Source organism: Marmota flaviventris, chromosome 4, assembly GCF_047511675.1.
Source record: "Marmota flaviventris isolate mMarFla1 chromosome 4, mMarFla1.hap1, whole genome shotgun sequence".
NCBI lineage: Eukaryota > Metazoa > Chordata > Mammalia > Rodentia > Sciuridae > Marmota > Marmota flaviventris.
Genome location: NC_092501.1, coordinates 13014356 through 13033621, shown reverse-complemented (window position 1 = coordinate 13033621; position 19266 = coordinate 13014356). Strand labels below are relative to the sequence as shown.

The 19266-nt window shown below is 50.5% G+C and overlaps 1 long non-coding RNA gene across 1 annotated transcript in view; it reads right to left on the bottom strand.

Moving 5' to 3' along the window:
- Nucleotides 1–18137: 18137 nt before the first annotated feature.
- Nucleotides 18138–19266, bottom strand: part of LOC139705404 (uncharacterized) — a 45694-nt gene continuing 44565 nt past the window's right edge. The window contains exon 3 of the long non-coding RNA XR_011707281.1: nt 18138–19128. This is a non-coding gene — a long non-coding RNA (uncharacterized lncRNA). The remainder of the gene's footprint in view (nt 19129–19266) is intronic.

Below are 19266 nucleotides of genomic sequence, written 5' to 3'. Positions count from 1 at the left end.
AGGTGTTTTTCCAGGCATGATTTGTGGCCAGGAAGACTGGTAGCCATATCTTCATCATAGCACCAGGTGCCAGGGACCTAATGGCCGTCACTGTGAGGAAGAGTGTGAAGCATCTCTGTAGCCAAGTATGGCTCCAACAGGGAGCTCCCAGCTGGTGGCAGGCAGAACGAAGGAAAAAAATTCACCCATGAGGCCTTGGCAGTATGTCCCACTGAGTGACAGCCCCATGACAGAGTTAGTACTATGACATGGATTCGGTGAATCGTTTATGCTGTGATGTTGATCTCCAAGAAGCAATTTCGGCTCACATCATTTTACTTACTTAAAGAAGAGCAGAGAATGCTTTTTGTATTTCTTATGTCAATTAATCAATTAGTGACAGCCCAGATCTAAGTTCACAATCCCCTGCCCTCGTCTGAGCCTCCCCCTCGGGAAGCCCTCCCCAGGGCGTCTCCTCTTCTGCTTCTTGCACCTAGTGTATCGCACCTTCCCTGGCCTTGCTCAGGCTGGGGCACCTGCAGGACAGTCAGGCATTTGTCTGGCCTGAAGGGGGCCTTTTCTTGGGTAGCACTTGGTATTTTTATGCTATGTGTCCCCTCTTTATCTACCTTGAGCCCTGTAATGCCTAATTTTAAGGGTGAACTTGACTGGGCCATGGGGTGCCCAGATATTTGCTCTAATGTTATACCAGGTGTTTCCATGAGCTTAACAAATAAACCAGCAGCCCGGGGAAGCAGATTGTCCTCCCTGTGTGGATGGGGCCTCCTCCACTCCCTGGAAAGCCTGGGGACACTACAAAGGCTGCCCTTCCTGAGAGTGAGAATATATATATATATATATGTATCAGCTCTGTCTCTCTGGAGATCCTGACTGACACAAGCCTGTCCTTTGCTGTCCTGGTGTGTGTATGCTGGGGCCCACCAAGACCATGAGGAGAAAAACCAGGAAGCACGTGACTCCGTGACTTCACAGGCCAGGAAGCAGTGGCCATGGGTCTCATTGGTGTCCTCCGTGTTCTTCATCCCTTGCTGCCTCCCTATCCCATTGCCGAGCGCTGCTGCTAGCTGGGCAGAGTGTTCCCCCAAAGATGGTGAAGAGGCCCAGAGGGGTCCTGGCCTGAAAGCCCCACCTGAGCCCTGCGGAGAGTTCTACCAGGGCTGGCTCCGGTAGGTGCGATTTACTTTGCCTTTTCCGAAGACTAGTTAGTGGCTGAGTGTCAGGGCTGCTTATCTGTCTCTCGATGGCCCCAGATTCAGACTGGGAGTGACACATGGAATTAAATCCAGAATTAAAATGCACGGCTTGTTCTGGACTGGAAGGGCGACTCAGCCCTTTCCCTCAGGGTAAAAGAAAAGCCCAAGGCTGGCTCGAGAGGGCAGTTTGGCTGGGGGTCTGCTGGGGTGATGGGCTGCCTGCTGCAGGGTGGGAGGAGACAGAGCCCCTGTCATCAGGGGATTTACACATGCAAGAGCCCAGAGGGGCACAGGAGGCTAAAGGACCACGGCTGGAGGCAGCCTCCCACCCTCCTGCAGGGAGGGCACCTCTGCCCCTGCCTCATGGCCTCCACTGTAGGTGGCCACCTGCTTTCCCCTCTCTGCATCCCTTCCCAGAAAACCCTGTGCCCAAGGCAGGAGGAAGACGGGGGCCAGGGAGGCCCAGGCTGGAGGCTGCGAGCCTCTTTCTTAGACCTGGGTGTCTTCTTTCCCCCCACTCAGGCCAGCTCCCTGGGTGCCCAGAGTATAGGCCAAGCCTGGGGGACCCCATGTAAGGAATCTGCTCTTGGCAGGAGGTGGGGTAGTGGAGTGGTTTATTCCAGAAGAGCTGCTTGGGTCCTGGGTCTACCGCACAGTCGCTGCTCACCCGGGCAATGCAGCCTCCTTCCACACGCTTCACTTTTTTTGTTTGTAAATGGGAAGGAAGAGGGTTGCCATCCTGCGGCTGCCCCCAGTTACTGTCATTAATGCATCAAATGAATCAGGAGGGGAAAGCTCTGGCCGGCTTTTCAGAGGCCCTCGGTTGTGTGGATTGTGATATCCTCATTTACTGTGATTGGCTAGAGGAGGCCCTGTGACCCCATGGGTGGTGTCATCTGCTGGCAGAGGTGATCCCTGCACAGGTTGTCTGGTACCGGGTCTGGAGCCGCTTTCTGAATTCCCCGTCCTTGCTTTTTTTCCTGGGCAAAAGTTCTTTACTCCTGTTGGTTGTTGAGAGACTCAACCTTGGTCAGGAAAGCCACAGAAGTGGAGTTGACGGTGGCACCATGACAGAATTCCCGGCCTGGTTTGGAGAGGCCCCACAGATGGAGGTAGGCCAGATTTGGTCTCAGGACTAGGAGTGACTATTGGCTGAATGTCTGGCCTGCCATTGGTCAAGGCCCTGCAGAATTCAAGAGAGACTTCAAGTCATTGTCCCCAGGAAGGACTCACAGAGGAAGGCCCCATGCCCTGAACACCAACCCCAGCCTAATTGGGGCACCCAGTTTTTAGCTCTCCCTGGTTTCAAATGGGCCCAACTCTTCCCCTCCAGATTTGGAGTGGATCTTTGCCTTCCGTTTTCTTCAGATGACTGCAATGCTTCATTTTTCACTTTACTGGGCTTGGGGTGCCCAAATACTGGGTTACATTATTCTGTGTGCTAAAGGAGATTAATATTTGAACTGTAACATTGAGCTACCACACCTATGTGAGTGGGCTTTGCCCCATCAGTCGAAGGCCTCCGTAGTACAAAGGCCTTCCCTGTGTAAGGGGGGACTCCTGCCCGACGGCCTTCAAGCTGGGACACCGGTTTGTTCTTGCATTTTGTCTTAAACTGAGACAATGACTCTCCTGGTTCTCCAGTTTTCCCACTCTTCCTGCAGATAGTGGGACTTCTTTCCCTCCATAACTGTGTTAGCCAATTCCTTATAACGGATCCCTTCTCTGTCTGTGGCCATCCTGTTGATTCTGCTTCTCTGGAGAACTTGCTGGTCCTGTGCCCTGCAGGGCAGTCTAGGGCCCTTCTTTCAGGCTCACAACCTTCTCACCGCTTCTCCTAGAGGCCCAGGACTCCTGCATACAAGGCTCCTCCAGTGTCCTGTGGCTTCCAAAGGGGCCTGTCTTTTGTGCCCCTGTTCCCATGACCTGCCTCACCTATAAATGCCTATTTTCTGAGGCATTGGTGGGAGCACCCTGCCAGTCCCTGCTCCCTCGGGCTTCCTTGCAGGACGGACAGCAAATCTGAGGACTAGAACCCACAAAGAACCCTGACCTGGTCTTGGTGGGAAGGTCCTGTGACAAAGCAAAGTCACCCTTAAGTAAATGAATGACCTCTATTTGGAGACAGTGTTTGTCCAATTGAATCTTCTGTGGGTTAACTTTCCTCATATGAGTAAAAATCATATTTGGGATTAAGTTTTCACTGCGCTGAATGCATTACTGGATTTCTGCTTCTGTCATTAGGAAGGGGGCGTCACCTTCGCTGCTGCGGTCTGCGGGGACCCCGGACGGCTGGCGTTCTGGCCGAGCGCTGACTGACCGCGGGGATTAGGGCCGACCACAACTCATTTCCCACTGAAAATAAGCCGATTTGTTTTTGTTTTTAAATAAGCCTTATTAAAAACTGGCTGCGCTCGTGTAGGATCTGTGGAAGCATCCTGGGGCAGGCTGCGATTTCCCAGCCTTGGCAGATAGCAAACCCCAAACAATCGCTTTTTCCAAATTCAGGAATAATCTAGAAAGACTTGCTACTGTCCAGGGTCCTGGAGGAGGTCCAGAAGCTGGAGTCCCAGGGAGTGGTGGAGCGTGGGCAGCTTTGGGCCTAGTTGTCAAATTGCGGGAGACCCTGGGCGTGGGCTGGGTAGGCACAGGGACTTCTTGGGTCTTCTTCTCTCTGCAGCCATTGGCCTTCCTGTGGGTCCCCAGGGCGCGTCCCATTAGGATGCTCTGGTCTCCCCTTCCCCTCCTCCCCGCTGTCCCGCCCCTCTAGGCCCCACCACCGTGCATTCTAGAGCAGATGGGCTGTTCCCAGTGGGTTCTGGGGTGCACGGGAGATCTCGGGAGATTCCAGGAGATCCATAAAGTGAGAGCTGTTTCCCTTTTCCCTTTCATTCCTTCACGAGTGAGTGGCAGAGTTTTCCAGAGGCTGTAAGCCATGTGGCTGATGTTTCCCCTCCGGCAGCCGATGGAGGGGCTCTGGGCGGTTCTTGTTTGCTAAACATTTCCTAGTTTTAATTTTGAATGTGAGAAATGTCAATAGATACAAACCATGCAAACCCAGCTTTTGGGGGAGGGTCTTAACTGTGGTTTAAAGAATGTAAAAAAAAAAAAAAATCTTGAGATCAAAAGCTTAGCCCTTTTCTAGATCTTTCTTTCTTCTCTTCAAGGAGAGGTGCGGTATTTACTCAAAGATTTATGTATGTCTTAACTGTTTAATGCAAGTAAAACTGCGTTACTGTTTTTATTAGTGCAGAATCGAAAGAGGTTTTCCTTGTGGCCTTAACACCTTCTTTCTCATAAATGCTCTAATTTTTATTGTGTGATTTTGATCACTGTTGTGTCTCCAGAGCACCTTTCATCTTGCAGAACTAAATCTCTGTGCCCCTTAAACCCTAACTCCCTGTTGCCCCCCACCTCCAGGCCCTGGCAACCTCCATTCTGTCCTCTGTCTAGGAACGTGACCTCAGCATGAGACTGAAATGCCTTAGATTCCTCCTCTCTAAAATCAGGACTTACTCCTTTCTGGGGGTTGTGAAGATCAAAAAAATAAATAAATAAATACGATGGAGGAGAAGGAAGGGATGTTGGTGGGTAGTATCTAGAAAGCCTGGGAGAGGAAGAGAATGGCACAGGAAGGGGCTGGGGACAGGAGCAGGTGGCAGAAACTCAGCTTGCCAAGTGTGAAGTCAAAGGTGAGAAGCACTGAGGCGCCACATTGTGAAGGGTCCTGTGGCTTTGTGGCTTCATTCAGAGGGCCATGAGGAGCCATGGAAAGCTTTAGACAGAGAGAAGACTGTCAGATTTGCATTTCAGGAAGGTCACCTCTTCAGTCCTTCACTGGAGTGGACAATGCCTTGGTGGGGGTCACAGTGAGGGACCAGGGAGGAAGCCACTGCCATGTCCTGGGTGATAGATGTTAGGATTCAGCAAAATGCTATGAAAGTCCCCTTGAAACCTCTTTTTTCTTTCCTCAAAGTTTCTCTTCCCTTCCTCTCCTTTCTCTTTTATTCTAGGGTCTGTAAAACCTTCTAGATTATTCTGAGCAATCCTGCTTTCACTCTCGACTCTCACTCCCCTCCCAAGTGAGCTAAGGGCTTAGCTGGAAACCACCCCTGCTTCCTCAAGCATGCCCTGGGGGTCTCCCTGCCCCCAACTCCAGTCGAAGAGCTTATCAAAGTATCCACCCAAGAAGTCGGCTGCCTGTGAGGGCAGCTCGGCCAGCAGACTCGAAGCTGAGGCAGCCATTCGTTGACGTGGGTGCTCCTGATTTCCTATTGTCCTGTCGCCCTCCCCCATTTGGAGGATCATCATCTTTCAATGCAGAGAACAAGAGTTACATTTTTGATGTTAGATTTTGAAAGCCAAGGGCAAAGTGAAACAAAAGATCTGAAAGACTGATCCCTGAGCCTGTCCCCTGCTCCTCAGAGAGGAGACCCCAGCGTGCCCAGCAAGGATTGGGTAGAGGCCAATAAGGGAAACATGGGCTTTAGCTGTAGGGCTCCCTGCCCTAGTCAAGTCCCTGTGTACATTTTGAGCAGGGAGAGGTGAGGCAGAGGGATGCTTCAGAACCTTAAGTCAGGTTTGGGGAGCTGAGTGCATGTGCCTGGGAAGGGGGCCAGACCCCAGAGTTCCCTCTGTCCAGTATAAAGCCAGAGAAGTATCTGGACAGATGATGCATTCTGACCCCCAGGAGTGCTTATGGGACAGATGAAAAGTCTGTGTGATGTAGGAGGCTGCTTCTCAAAAGTAACAGGAAATACTCCTCTTGGCTTAAATGATAAAGAGATTTTATTGGTTCAAGTAAATGAAAAGGTCCAGAATAGGATGGTCTTCAGGTGCAGTTTGATGCAGATGTTCAGCAAGGCACCAGGATGTGGCTCTATTTCTCTCTCATTCTCTTGGCTTTGTGTTCCTTTCTATGAAGGTATTGTCTTTTGCTCATACCAACAAGATGCCACATGCTTCTTTGTCCTGGGGGTGACAGCAGAGAAAGAAAGAGATTGTATTTCTCTTCCCCTAATGATTGAACAAAAGCCCAAGATTTACCCTGTTGAACTAACATGCCTGTGGTTAAGATTTGCCGTAAACCAAAGGGAGGAATGGTGGGAAGTGAGGTCCCAGAGGTGGGAAGGGGTCTGCCGAGGTCAGAAAGCCATGGGAAGGGTTTGAATTCTACTCTAATGACTGGGGAAGACAGTGGGTTGGGGCTGGGTATGATAAAAGCTGATTTGCATTTTTAAGGAACACTCAGCTAAGGATGGAGAATGGATTAAGTGGATGAAGCTTTTGGGTGTGGGAAGGAGTGAGAACTTTTGGCTACTTACAACCCTTGGGTCTGTCATGGTAAGGGAGAATCCCCTTGCATGAAAGAACTTTCTGCCCTGAGCTGGCAAACTCAGGGAGCAGAGGCTGGTCAGGACTGGGGGGGGAGAGAGATGAACCAAGTAGAAATCAGAAGGCTACAGCTGGTGCTTCCAGAACTTTGGGGGCAATTAGAGAAATAGGTTTTTTGAACTTGGACTTTTAAGTTGTATGGATCCTGAGCTGTAAATCCTTCCATTTCCCTGAAGCTTCAGTAGTCTGCACATCTATGAATAACTGGGTGTGAGAGAAGTGTGTGTTTGTGTGTGTATGTGTGTGTGTATGTGCACAAGCGCACACAGATGCATGTTATGGAAAAGGGCTCAGTCCCAAGACCAGGTTAGTGTCACCTGGACAGACTAGCATGCATGGGATTAGAAGGTGGATCCAAATGAGATGATTTCAGGCTCATCTAGAATGAGGAGTCACAGGTGACCCTAAAACTGCAGCTCTTCCCTCTCCCAAGAGTAATTTCCAGAAACCTTGGTTGGGACATTGACTTAGGGAATCTGCAGAATGGGGATTGAAGGCTTCTAACTTAGAATTCAAGGGGAAGCCACCACCAACTGATATCTGAGCTGTAACTGCTTTAGAGTTTATAAAGTAATTTCACATGTTTTCCTAAAGATGAAGTGAAATTTAAAAAAGGCTTTCCCTGAGAGATTGATGGTCACCCTCTGGTTTGAGAGCTGAGGACTTATTCTGAAGGAGTGAGAATCACAAGATCTTTCTTGGCTGCTCTCTGGCAGTGCCTACTACCATTTAAGCACCCGTCGCCCCTGATGCAGTAATCTCACTTATAGGACTCTGAGCTAGGACATAAACCCCCATTAAGCAGGAGGAAATCCACAGTGAGTGCTCAGGGTCATTTATAGCGACAGCAAAAAGAAAAACAAAACAAACAAAAAAACAATAAACAAAAATAAAACTCAAAAAAGCCCCCCCAACCTCAAACAAACAACAAACAAACCCCACCATTCAAACAAATCCAAAACCCAACCTGAAACAATCCAGATGTCCTTTAACAAAAGACTGAGCAGTTAAGTCATGGTACCTCCACCCAGTGGGAGGGGATGCAGCTGTTAAAAGGGGGCTGGAATATAGTAGAGCGCTTGGCTCGCATGCACAGGGCCCTGGGTTTGATCCCCAGCACCACACACACGAAAGAAAGAAGGAAGGAAGGAAGGAAGGAAAGAAGGAGGGGAGGGAGGGAGGGAGGGTGGGTCAGGCCAGCACTGTGACACATGGCTGTAATCCCAGTGGCTCTGGGAGTCTGAGACAGGAGGGTCGTGAGGGGTTCGCGAGTTCAAAGCCAGCCTCAGCAAAATAGTGAGGCACAGGCTGGGGCTGTGGCTCAGTGGCAGAGGGCTTGCCTCGCATGTATGAGGCACTGGGTTTGATTCTCAGCACCACATAAAAATAAAAAGATATAGGCATGCTGTCCAACTACAAAACAACAAAAGTGAGGCCCTAAGCAACTCAGTGAGACCCTGTCTCTGTATAAAATACAAAATAGGGCTGGGGATGTGGCTCAGTGGTCGGGTGCTCCCGAGTTCAATCCCTGGTACCCCATCCCCCCCAAAAAAAGTAGGGTCAGATCCATGTCTCATGAGCCAGAACAATAGAAAGGATGTATTGTCACATTTTAGAAAAGCAAGTTTTGAGATAACATGAGGCCTACCTAGTTTTGTCAGGGGGGAAAAGACAGTAAGTGAATGTGTATTTATAAGTATTAAAAAACAACAAAACACAACCATTAATGATGCACAACAAACTAGTAATTCTCAGAGGGGTGGGACTAAGAGACAGGGGAAAAACCATGAACTCACTCTATATACCAATATAAAACTTTATTTATTATGTGATTTGTTTCCATATTTATGAAAAAAATCCCGACTCACTCTGAGGAGGAGCTGCCATTGTATTGTGGGAGAAATGTTCTGGGCTCTGTGGATGGCTGGTACTTTTCTGTGTGTCACAGCAGGAAGTATCTTCTGTGCAAGAGGGTATTAGTGTATGTGTGGGGTGCGTGGGAGGGAGGGCTTAGCTCAAGCCAGTAACTGGAAGTGATTTATCTCACCCATCCTTATCCATACAACCTTCTGAATAACAAATAAATAAAAGAAGAAAAAAAAAAAGGAAGAAAAGCCAATGTTGAGGGTGGGGTTTCTAAGATGGAGACTGGTCTTCCATAGCCTAAATTCTCCTCATCTCTTCTCAAGGGAGACCCACTTGGCAAAGGAGTGTTCAGCCATATTGGCCCCCATTGGACAATTTCCACTTCCTGTTTATCTTCCATTTTCCTTCTCGGTCTCCACTTCCTGCCTTTCTACTTCTTGCTTTTCTTCTTCCTCTTACAGGTATCTGAACCTTCTGATCAATACTGTGGGAGTACAGATCCTCCATCTTGGTCTCAGTCCTTGTAGAATTGGGCCCTTGAAGGAGGATTGTGCCCAGGTAAAGGCCTCTTTGATTCCACAGAGCGACACGGATTGGAGTTTAACCAGCTGGATTCCTTTCTGTCTTTAGTACTCACCCCCACTTTTTTTTTTTTAAAGCACCAGGGGAAGAGAGGTTAGGAAGAAGAGAGGCTTTGAGAGGCTTCTCCACTAGGTAAACTAGGACTTGGACTGGAAGAAAAAGCTGGGTAGACGTGGGGGTAGCAATGGACAGCAGATGGCTGAAGGTCCCCAGGTTTCCCCAACCCTGAAGGTTTCACAGGAGGCCTGTCTCTTTAGACAGTGTCTGCCAGGAAGCTTCCTAAACTGAACCTACTGCCCAAGGGTCCCGGCCGGAGCCTTACAGACCCAGGCTTGGGGCCTTCCGCATACAAACATATTAAATGGACAATGCCTCTGCAGTGAGTGGCCACTTTCCACTGGGGAAAATTTGTTTTCCCCTTGAAAAGCTAATGAAAAGCAGTCACGGTGAGAAACTCAGCCAAAGAAAGAATTGAAGCTTGTTTTCTAAGAGGAGAACACTACCAATTTCTGGGTGGTTCTTTGTGGAATCCAGACCTAGGGAGAGAGGCAGCTGGGCCACTCAGAGTCCCTCAAACTCTGGTTGGAAGATGGGCTTCAGGGCCAGTCTGAAAAGGTACTGGGGTTGGCAAAGGCCAGGGGAGCCCAGGAAACATGTGCGTTCTTCTGGGTATGATGGGGAATGCCTGCTCGGAGAGGAATTCCGGAGCATCTGAATAGAGTAAGATAGTGCGAGAGCCTGAGCTCGATTTAATAAATTCATGCCTCCTTGCTCTGGGCGGGGGCCTGACTGGAACCATCAGAGTGCCCTGTCTCCAGGAGCCCTGGCTCACCCCGCCTATGTTCTTCTCCCACATCACCCAGAGAATGGACAACGGGGCTCACTTCTGGCCTGAGATCTTTTCGATCCTCTCTTCCTGCTTAACACCTTCACCGTCTTCCTGTTGCCTCCAGAAATTCCACTTTCTAGGTTGCCGTTCAAAGCTCTTTGTAACTGCGCTCCTGTCTCTGTTCACCACTGCATCTCCTCTACCACCTCACAAGCCTCTTGGGTTGCAGAATTAACAAATGACTCACTACACCCAGGTGCCTTGCACACGATGTTCCTGCTCCAGGAATTTGCTTCTCTTCCACCTTGTGCTGGGGATCCCTGAATGCTCCATGAGGCTCAGGTCCTGTTCTTCCATTACTGCAACTTGCACTGCCCTGAACCATTAGAGCAGGAGGCTTTCAGAGTCAGGATGCCCATGGTTCAACTCCCAGCCCTTCCAGGAACAAGCTGCTGGGCCTCAGACAAGACTCTTGCACTCTTTGCACCTGTTTACTCATTTGTAAAATGGGCACGGTAACGGTGCCTGCCTTGCAAGACCTGTGAGCATCAAGGAGAGAAGGCACATTCAGTGCTTGGAGGCCATCCAGCCTCCTAGAAGGCCTTTGCTAAAATTAGATGCATAATTGACAGCTGAGCAAAGGGACGCTTGGCCTTGGGGTGACCTACTGCCTCCCAGCTGCCCCTGATGCAACATCTTTCCTTGCTGGCCAGACATAACCTCCCAGTTCCTGGGAAGCTTGTCTGGCTGACGAAGCTGGAGCTCTAATATGCATTCAGCTAAAAAGCAAAGCAAATGAACAGCTGCAAGATCAGGGTGAAGAATACTGTGAACAACATGCACATCTGGATTAAGCTTCTATGGACGCAGGTGCTTAGAGATGCACGAAAGCATCTCTGGGAGGTCAGCAGGTCAGCAGGGACAGTGGCTGCCTCTGAAGAAGCTGTCTGGGGTCTGGACACCAGAAGGGGTACAGCTGCTTTCCTCAGCGTGTCCTTTGTTGCTTGGATCACTGTCCACACTCCCCACAAAGTGATTGAGGCCCCACCTTCCCTGTAACTTCTCCCACAGCAAGGAGGACTGGGAGAGGTGGCTTGAGCTGGTGAGGCCTGGAGCACAGGGCCTCCTCAATGTCCCCTGGACCAGGGTGATGACACCTGTGCCTGGCCCCGCCCCTGGCTGTCCTGGCCTCTGCTTGGTGCTGTTGCAAGAGCTCCGTGGAATTTGGAGTCAGTGCACACAGTCGCCCAGCTCAGGGCACCAAGGGCCCTGAGACCTTAGAATTCACCCACTGGCAGCTTTCCTCTTTGCTGAGCACCTACTGAGTGCCAGGGTTGAGCACAGTCGCCGTGGAGTTGTCGGTGGTGGGGATTAGGGCGACAGAGAAGTGGACAGCCTGGCCATGTGGTCAGTGTCCTGGTCAGGTGTGCTGCAGCGGCAAAACAAGAGGGCCTCAAGGCTGCGGCCACAGGGGGGCAGGGCGAGCAGGTGATGTTCAGGCTGAGAGCTGAGGTGAGAAGGGGCAGCAGGGAGAGGTGGGGCAGAGCGCTGGCTGAGGGACATGCATGGTGGCCCCATGGAGGATAGACCGGAAGGACCACAGGCAGCCAATGAGGCCAAAGAGTGATGAGTAGGGACAGCAGGGAGCCAGGTGAGCTGGGGGGAGGGAGGAGGGATGCCACACTCCTGCAGACCTGATGGGCTCAGCTGTTGGGTTGGGGCTGTGATGGTCCACCTCCCTAGGGGCTGCAGGTGCCTTTTCTTGGCTCCCCCTGACCCGGTTTCCATCCAGGTGGGTGTAACCGCCCCACTGTTCCTAGGAGGACGGGACTCTGTGGCTAGTTCCTGCCCACTGGCTTTGCTCGTTGTAAGAGGTATGTTCTGGATCCAACTTTCTGAGAATAGGGTGATGTGAAAAAGGGGGTGTAAGGGCCTTGCTTGGCATCTGGACGGCCATCATAAGTGACAGCCACCATTTTAAGAAAAAATTCACTTTCCCACCCAAGGCCGTCTCTGAGACAGGCTCCCCTCTCCCTCATACCAACTCCACCCTTCACTGCTGGCATTAGGATCTGCCCAGCTCTAATCCCTGAGCCTGCCCCATAAAAGTAGGGAACCCCAAGCCTGTTTTGCCTCTCTCTGTCTGTGGAAAGATGGCCTTTGTTTGTCAGCTCTGATAAATAAACTCTGGTGTGTACCTCTGCCTGGTATCCATCGTTCATTTTTCGCTTGCCAGTCTCCCAGTTCCTCGCTTTCCTTTCAGGGGGCTCTGTAGCAGTTTGGTTAGCATTACGTTTGGCTGCATGGGACAGAAAACGCTAGCTCATGTAGCTTAAACAAGATAGTTTTTTTTTTTTCAGGTGAACAAGATCTGGAGGTAAATCTAGTCCAAGATCACCCATGAGAAACTAACTCATGATTCAAGATAGCTGCTCAAACACCTGCAATCACAACTACAGTTCAAAGAAGAAGAGGAAGGTGTGGAAAAGAGGAGGGCATACCTCTTCTCTGAAAGACCCCTTCCTGGAAGGCATACATGATTTACTTCTGTCTGTATTTCATTGTCCAGAAATTATGGCAGGGCTGCACCCTGCTGCAGGGAAAGCTGGGAAATGTAGTAGCCATATGCCATGCTAATAATACTGGGGTTTGTGTGTCTTAGGAAGGAGGGGGAAATGGAAAATGTAAGTCACAACGTTCTCTGCTGCATATGAGCAAATGAATTTGAGAACTGCTTGGCTAAATAAAGTTAAAGGGTTCCTTTACTAGGAAGCATCCTGTAGTCTTTAGGGCACCAACAGGCACTATTAACCTGCAAAAGGGGGTATAGTATGGAGCGTTTGCAAAATGCATTAAGTTATAGAATTGGTGTGTGTGTGTTTGTATGTGTGTGTGTGTGTGTGTGTGTGTGCACATGTATGTGATGCGCTTTACAGAACTGTTCTGCAGATGACACTCAGGTAAACTCAGTCTTTGATGATCCAAAAATGACAGAACCAGGCAGCACTCTTCATTTTCCAGACCAAATGCAAAGCCGTCAGTAAACCTAGGGTAGCTGCCCTGGATCAGAAGGTCTTGGCGAGGTGCTGGCCGGTAGAGAGGGGTCATGCTGGCAGGTAGATATGGGTCGAGTTTCCCACTCTTAGTAAGTTCAAAGTCAGGTGAGACACAGTCTCAGCAAAAGAATCACAACAATACCCAGTGGAACGTGAACTTGGAGGTGTGACATTGGCCTGCAGAAGCTGGTGGTGATGGAGGTAAAGGGGGAAGAGGGCTGGCATGGAAAATGAGGGACCTTGCAGAGTGGGGGCAACAGCACGGACTAGGTGGATGGAAAAGGGTTCGTTAATGGGGACGAGGGGCAAATGCCTCCCAGACTGGAATTAGCCTATGAAGGCACAGAAGGGCCACTGCCTAGGAGTGGAGTCCAGGCCTCTCCTGCTCCCCCCTCCTGGCTCCAGCTCCCAGCCCACTGCCCACCCTGGAGGAGAGCGCATCTTTGTTTAAAACAATCATCAATTTGGGGGACTTTGGTCCAAAAGCACACAGCCCTTGGCAGGTCACGCAGCTCTGTCACTTCCCTTCCCTCGATTTCATAAAGAACCAGAACCAGAGAGGACAGGGAGGCCATTCTCACCCCGACTCCTCAGAATCTGGATGGCTCCAGCGTCACCCCCTTCCAGGGACAGGCTGCAAAGGGGGAAAATTTCAGCCGGTTGCTGGGGAGTGTGGGGTGAGGAGGCTGAGGCTGAAGCCCCTCTGAGGCTGGCCTGGGCTCTGCAGTCTCTTCCCAGCCCTGACGAAGGTGCCCCGGAGGCCGCTGCACTCGGTAGCAGGAAGGGCTCCCGTCTCGGTTTCCTGGGCTGCCAGACAAAATGCCACGAACCACGTGAACAGACAACTGAAATGTGTCCTCTCCCTGTTCTGGAGACCAGAAGAATGGAGTCAAGGTGTGGGCAGGGCCTGCTCTGAGGGACCTAGGGGAGGAGACCTCCTGCCCTTCCAGCCTCTGGCCATGGGGGACTGACTGACTATCCTTGGCTTATAGATGCGTGGCCCCAATCTCTGCCTCCGCCGTCTCACACCGTTCCTCGTGTGTGTGCATCTCTGTCTTAGAACAGCTTCCTCCTCTTTGGGTGTCTGCCCAGAGTTCCCTTGTCTAAAGACCTTGGAGGGGAGCCCACTGAATCCAGTATGCCTCCCCCTTACGTGGTTACCTCTGCAAAGACCCCATTTCCACATTCAGAGTCTAGGACTTCAACCTCTGTTTTTATGGGGATACAATTCAGCCTACAACAGTGGTGACGTTTCCCCTCTTGGACTCACACTCCAGCCAGCCCAGAGCCATGGAAAGGACCCGGTGCCGACGCTAGATCCTGCAGCTCTAACCACCAGCGAATCAACAAATCCCACTTATCTCTAATTTATTAGCTTTGCATTGATCTAACGCCCTTCAGTACAAAGCCCTATAAACACACACTGTTTTCCTACTGACTCCCGGCCAGGTATGTGGTGGGGAGCTGGGCCAGCTGGCAGGGAGCACCACCCTGGCCAGGGAGGCAGGCAGGGATGCAGCCAAGTTTTCTTCCTCTGCTGCTCTGCCTGGCCAGGGCACTCATCTGCAATCAGGCAGGGGACAAGCTGGTTTTGTAGGCAGCCTGGGTACCCCCTGCAGCCCACCTCCCCACCCTGGTCAGCTGCATCATGTTTAACAGCTTTGCAAGTGACAGCCATGGGAGGGGTAGGGGGTGCTCAGGTTCTGTTCATTTCAACTGGCAGCAAGTTTGCTTTCTGTGTGCCACACAAATTCCTGCTGTCTGTCGACGCTGTATCAGTTTGCTAGTGCTGCTGTAACACAGATTCACAAGTTAAGTATTTCAACAACAGAAATGTATTGCCTCTGTTCTGGAGGCTGAAGCCTGAAATCAAGGTCAGCAGGGTTGCTTCCTTCTGAGGAGACAAGATCTCCTCCTGCTGCCCATGAGGGAGAATCTGTTTCATGCCTATCTCCCAGGTTCTGGCAGGATTAGGCATCTCTTGGCTTGTGGACGCTTCACCTGATCTCTGCCTTGTCTTCACGTGGCATTCTCCCTGTGTGCATGCAGCTTACCCCCAGCACAGGGTAAGCAAAGTGACCCAACCCTGGAGGAGAGTGCATCTTTGTTTAACACAGTCATCAATTTTTGGAACCATTTGAGACTCTCCCTGTCTGTTTTGGGTGTCAAGGGAAGTGGCCAGGCAGAGCCATCTGGGGCTCTAAAAATGCATATAAATGCTGGCCACATTGAAGGGCCCCTTTGGAACCTGGATTTAGGAAATAAAGTTGTCTTCAAATTTAAACTCTAAGACAAACAAAGCTAAGGTCAGAGAGCGACCAAGACTTTGTTTCACTAGATTGACAGACAGTATTAACAACACCCCCAAAAATGTGGTTGTCAGATATAAGTGTGTGTGAGTGTGTGTGTGTGTGTGTGTGTGTGAGAGAGAGAGAGAGAGAGAGAGAGTGGAAGCATGTCTGTGGATGTGGGAGTTTGTGTGATTTGGACAATCGTGTGCAATCGTGTGTGTAGCGAGGGGACAGCCAGGGAGGCCCAGGACAGAGTGGCTACCCTTCCCTGGGGACAACTGTCCCTGATTAACTGGTACTTTGTTCACTCTTGGAGTGGACAGTTAGGGCAGGAGTTGGATACCAAGTTCTCTGAACAGCCACGTGGTCACCAGGCCAAGTCTTCTTCATTAGTTTGGAGGGCAGTGTCCCTGAGCATGGCTGGCATCCTCTGATTCCAAGTGTGTTCCAGGGAGCAGCAAAATCAACCTGAGCGAGGGGCTTGTTCAAAATGCAGAAAACAGGGCCAGATCCATGGAATCCCAGCCTACCTTCCAAGCAGACCCGGGGTAGCCATGTACATAGTAAGCTATGAGGCTGCCGCTCTGGAGGAGGCGCCACGGGGACCTAGAGTTTGGTCATTGCTAAAAGAAACTCCAGCATTTGGGAACTGCTCCTTCTTCCCCCTCCAGAAGGTGCGACCACGTAACGGATCCACCCAGACAAGGCTGCCCTGGGTAGGCGCAGGCCTTGGCTTCTTTGCGTCTTGTCTCCCCTCCCCTCTTTTCAAACTCTTTCACCTGTCAACAACCAAACTGTTACGCTGGTCAACAGCCTGGTTTTCCTCATGATGATAATGAAACACTTCTCTGCTGTCTGCTGACTGACTGGTCTCTGCTGATTTTAAATTCCACGGGAATCATAGTCAAGGCAAGTTATACTGCAGGCAGTTTTACCGCCCCTCTGTGGGGACCAGCCCAGGCCCTGGCATGCACCTTGTGATGCCTGAGGAGCTTACAGTCTCCTCAGCCTTCCTCCGCACCTCGCCTTCCACCCAGCTGTGCAGAGATGGCACCGGGGCACTCCCTGCCTTGGTTCTTCCCCCTCTTACCTGCTTTAGAAAAACTACAAGCAACGTCAGTGGCAATACACTAAAACCTGATGACAGCCAGAGAACTCCTAAATCTTCCCAATTGCCACCTGCTCTTCCTCTAACTTGATGCCCTGGCATGCCCACCCCGCCCTCCCCCATCCGGTCCCAACATCGTAATCTGCCGCCTGCTCCTCCAGCCGCTTCGGGGAAATGCTGGAGCTCCAGGTGCCAGCCTGTTCCCAGCACACCGTCCCAGAGTGGGATGCAGTAAGGAGCGGGGACCCCGTGGGGTGTCAGGAGACAGTGTGGCCTAGAACGCGCCCAGATCCAGCTCACTGGGAAGGCCCCTTTGGCTTCCCACATGGAAAACCAGCCAAGAAATGAAGGAATCCAGTGAATCTTTCACAGGTCAAAAAAAGAACTCCTGGTGGGTGGGAAGGGAGCAAGGAGAAGCTACCTTTTTCCTGCACAGCCCCATGCTAGGTGTGGGAGCTCAAAAGGAAGGTTAGAATTTTCCTCCAACAACTAGAGATTAAGCCTCTGCCCGGGGTTCAAGTTGAACATAGAGTCTAGTTTTCCTGGTGTCAACTTTACCAGAGAAAGTGGGTGGAGAAAGCCCTTGGCTTGGCATTGACATGACCTGCAGCTGACTCCTGGCCCCAGCACTGGTAAAGGGCTTTGGGAGACCTGTGCTCCCCGAGGGCCCCCTTACCCTTCAGAGGTGCAGAGGCCAGCCCTTGGCCGCCAGTGCTCCTTTGATTTTAGAGAAGGTAGGGAGAAGCAAGGCCATTTAGTCTTCATTTCTTAATGAAGAATGTTGTTGTTTTAAACCTTCCTGTCCCTTTTACCAGCTGACCCTGTCATTACAGCGAGATCACTCTTTCTATGTCATCTCCCCATCGAGGTCCATTAGTTAGGACCTAAACAAGAGGGCACTTTTACATCAGAGGCTTTAAGGACCATGTACAAGGGTGTGGGTGAGGTACTGGGAGACTAAAGGGCATGCTACAGGGTCCTGGGGTCAGTAACTTACCGTGAGGCTCTCTCCACCCTGGACCTGAGGGCTGCTAACAGGAGGCGCACTTTCTGCATCAGGTAGAAGATGATCAAGGAGAGCAGGGGCCCAGAGGAACAGGAACCTTCAGCCCAGGGGTGCAGCTGGCCTGAGATGACCCTGCGAGGAGGGAGACAGGGAGAGTGATCCTAGCCTCACCTTCCCCCTTCCCTGCTGTCTTATGCCAAAGTCCCCAGTGACTGGACTCACCCGAGAGGCAGGGGGGAAGGAGCCTGGGATGTGGCATGCCCAGGGCAGAGGGCAGGATGGAGAAGGTCAAGAATGGATCAGGAGGGACCAAGAGGAGCCACCTGGGCCCCAGGCTGCCCTTCCATCCATCCATCCTGGCCCCATCAGATTCAATCGGTGCAGCCGTGTAGACAGCTGATCATTTTACTCTTGCACTGTCCACTTGTCATCAACATCACTGTACACTGCCAGAGACCCCATTGGCCAAGGCAGCTCATAAGCTTCTCAGGGACAGAGATCACATCTACCTGGGATTCTTTCTTGGCCTTGGGTGCCTCCTTTGGACAAGAGAGGCAAGTGTACGTGTACACACATGCACGTGTGCACATGGGAGCATCAGTAAGGATAGGTGATATTGCAGTGACTACATTAGATCTCAGTAGCTTTGTACAATAAATGTTTTTTCCTGTTCACATTACCCATCTGTCTTAGTCCGTCTTCTGTTGCTATAACAGAATACATGAGACTGGTAAATTATAAAAGAAAGAATTTTATTTTTCTCCATGGTTTTGGAAGCTGGGAGTCCAAGAACATGGTAGCAGCATTGGCTTGGCTTCATGTACCACGTTCGTGTGCTGAGTTATAACATGGTGGGAGGCCAGAAGGAACCAGGTGGTAAAAGAGGATGAGAAAAAAGCCAAGGAAACCAGTCACTTATCACTTTCCTCCTGAGAACTCCCTCCTCCTGAGAATTAATCCTCTCCTTTGAGAAAGGAGTGGCTCTTCACGACCTGATCGCTCTTTAAACGCCCCACCTCCCAACGCTACCCCCAGTGACCTCCAAATTCCACAAGAGCTTGGGAGGAGGCAAGCCACATTCAGTCCACAGCGCCAACCATTGTGGGTCTGCAGGCCATAATACTCTGGGACCCATGATGGCTTCATCGAGATACTTGCATCCACAAGAAGATGAAGAAGATAGAGCAGATTGCATGCTGGCCTGAAGTTTCTGTGAGGTGGGTCACTTCACACATTTCATTGTCCAAAGCTTCACGGCCATACCATTTTTGGGCAGGAAGGCAAAATCCTTGCATACTCAAAAAACAGAGAAGATTATCTTGTGAGTAGTTCCCACAGTGGGTGAGGATAGTCTCCACAGGGAGCTATGAAGGAGTGGGTGATGTTTTTGAATTTAATTTAACAGCAATTATTAATAAAAATTAAACTTAAAACTAACCTAAGTCTTTTTGACATACTCAATTTTAATTGTTCTCAACAATAGCAACAAAAGGTTAAGTGTTCAAGAATTACAGAAATCAGAAGATTTTTTAAATGCACAGACTGGTTTACATTACAATGCTCTATTTTGGGCTGGTTTTCATATAGCCTGTTTTGTTTGATAGGAATTGAATTGTCCCTGGAGAATGAATTCTTCACCCCTCCCCCCAATCAGGTTATCATTTTCCAGATCCTCACGTCCTTGGCTGTTCTTTAAGTCTTGGATAGATTGACATAGATCTGCTCATCAATCTTGATCCCTTTGGCTCAGATTCAAGGACACTCCCTTCTCTGCCACTTGTGGAGCACACCCAGAAATGATACCTGCAATGTCCCCAGGTACTGGGTTACAAACTTGCCCAAGTCTGGGTCCCCCCAAGAAATCCTGGACCTCGAAGGAAATCACCTTACCTCAAAAGGGGGGAAAAGTAAAAAGATGTGAAGACCTAGGCAATTGCTCCA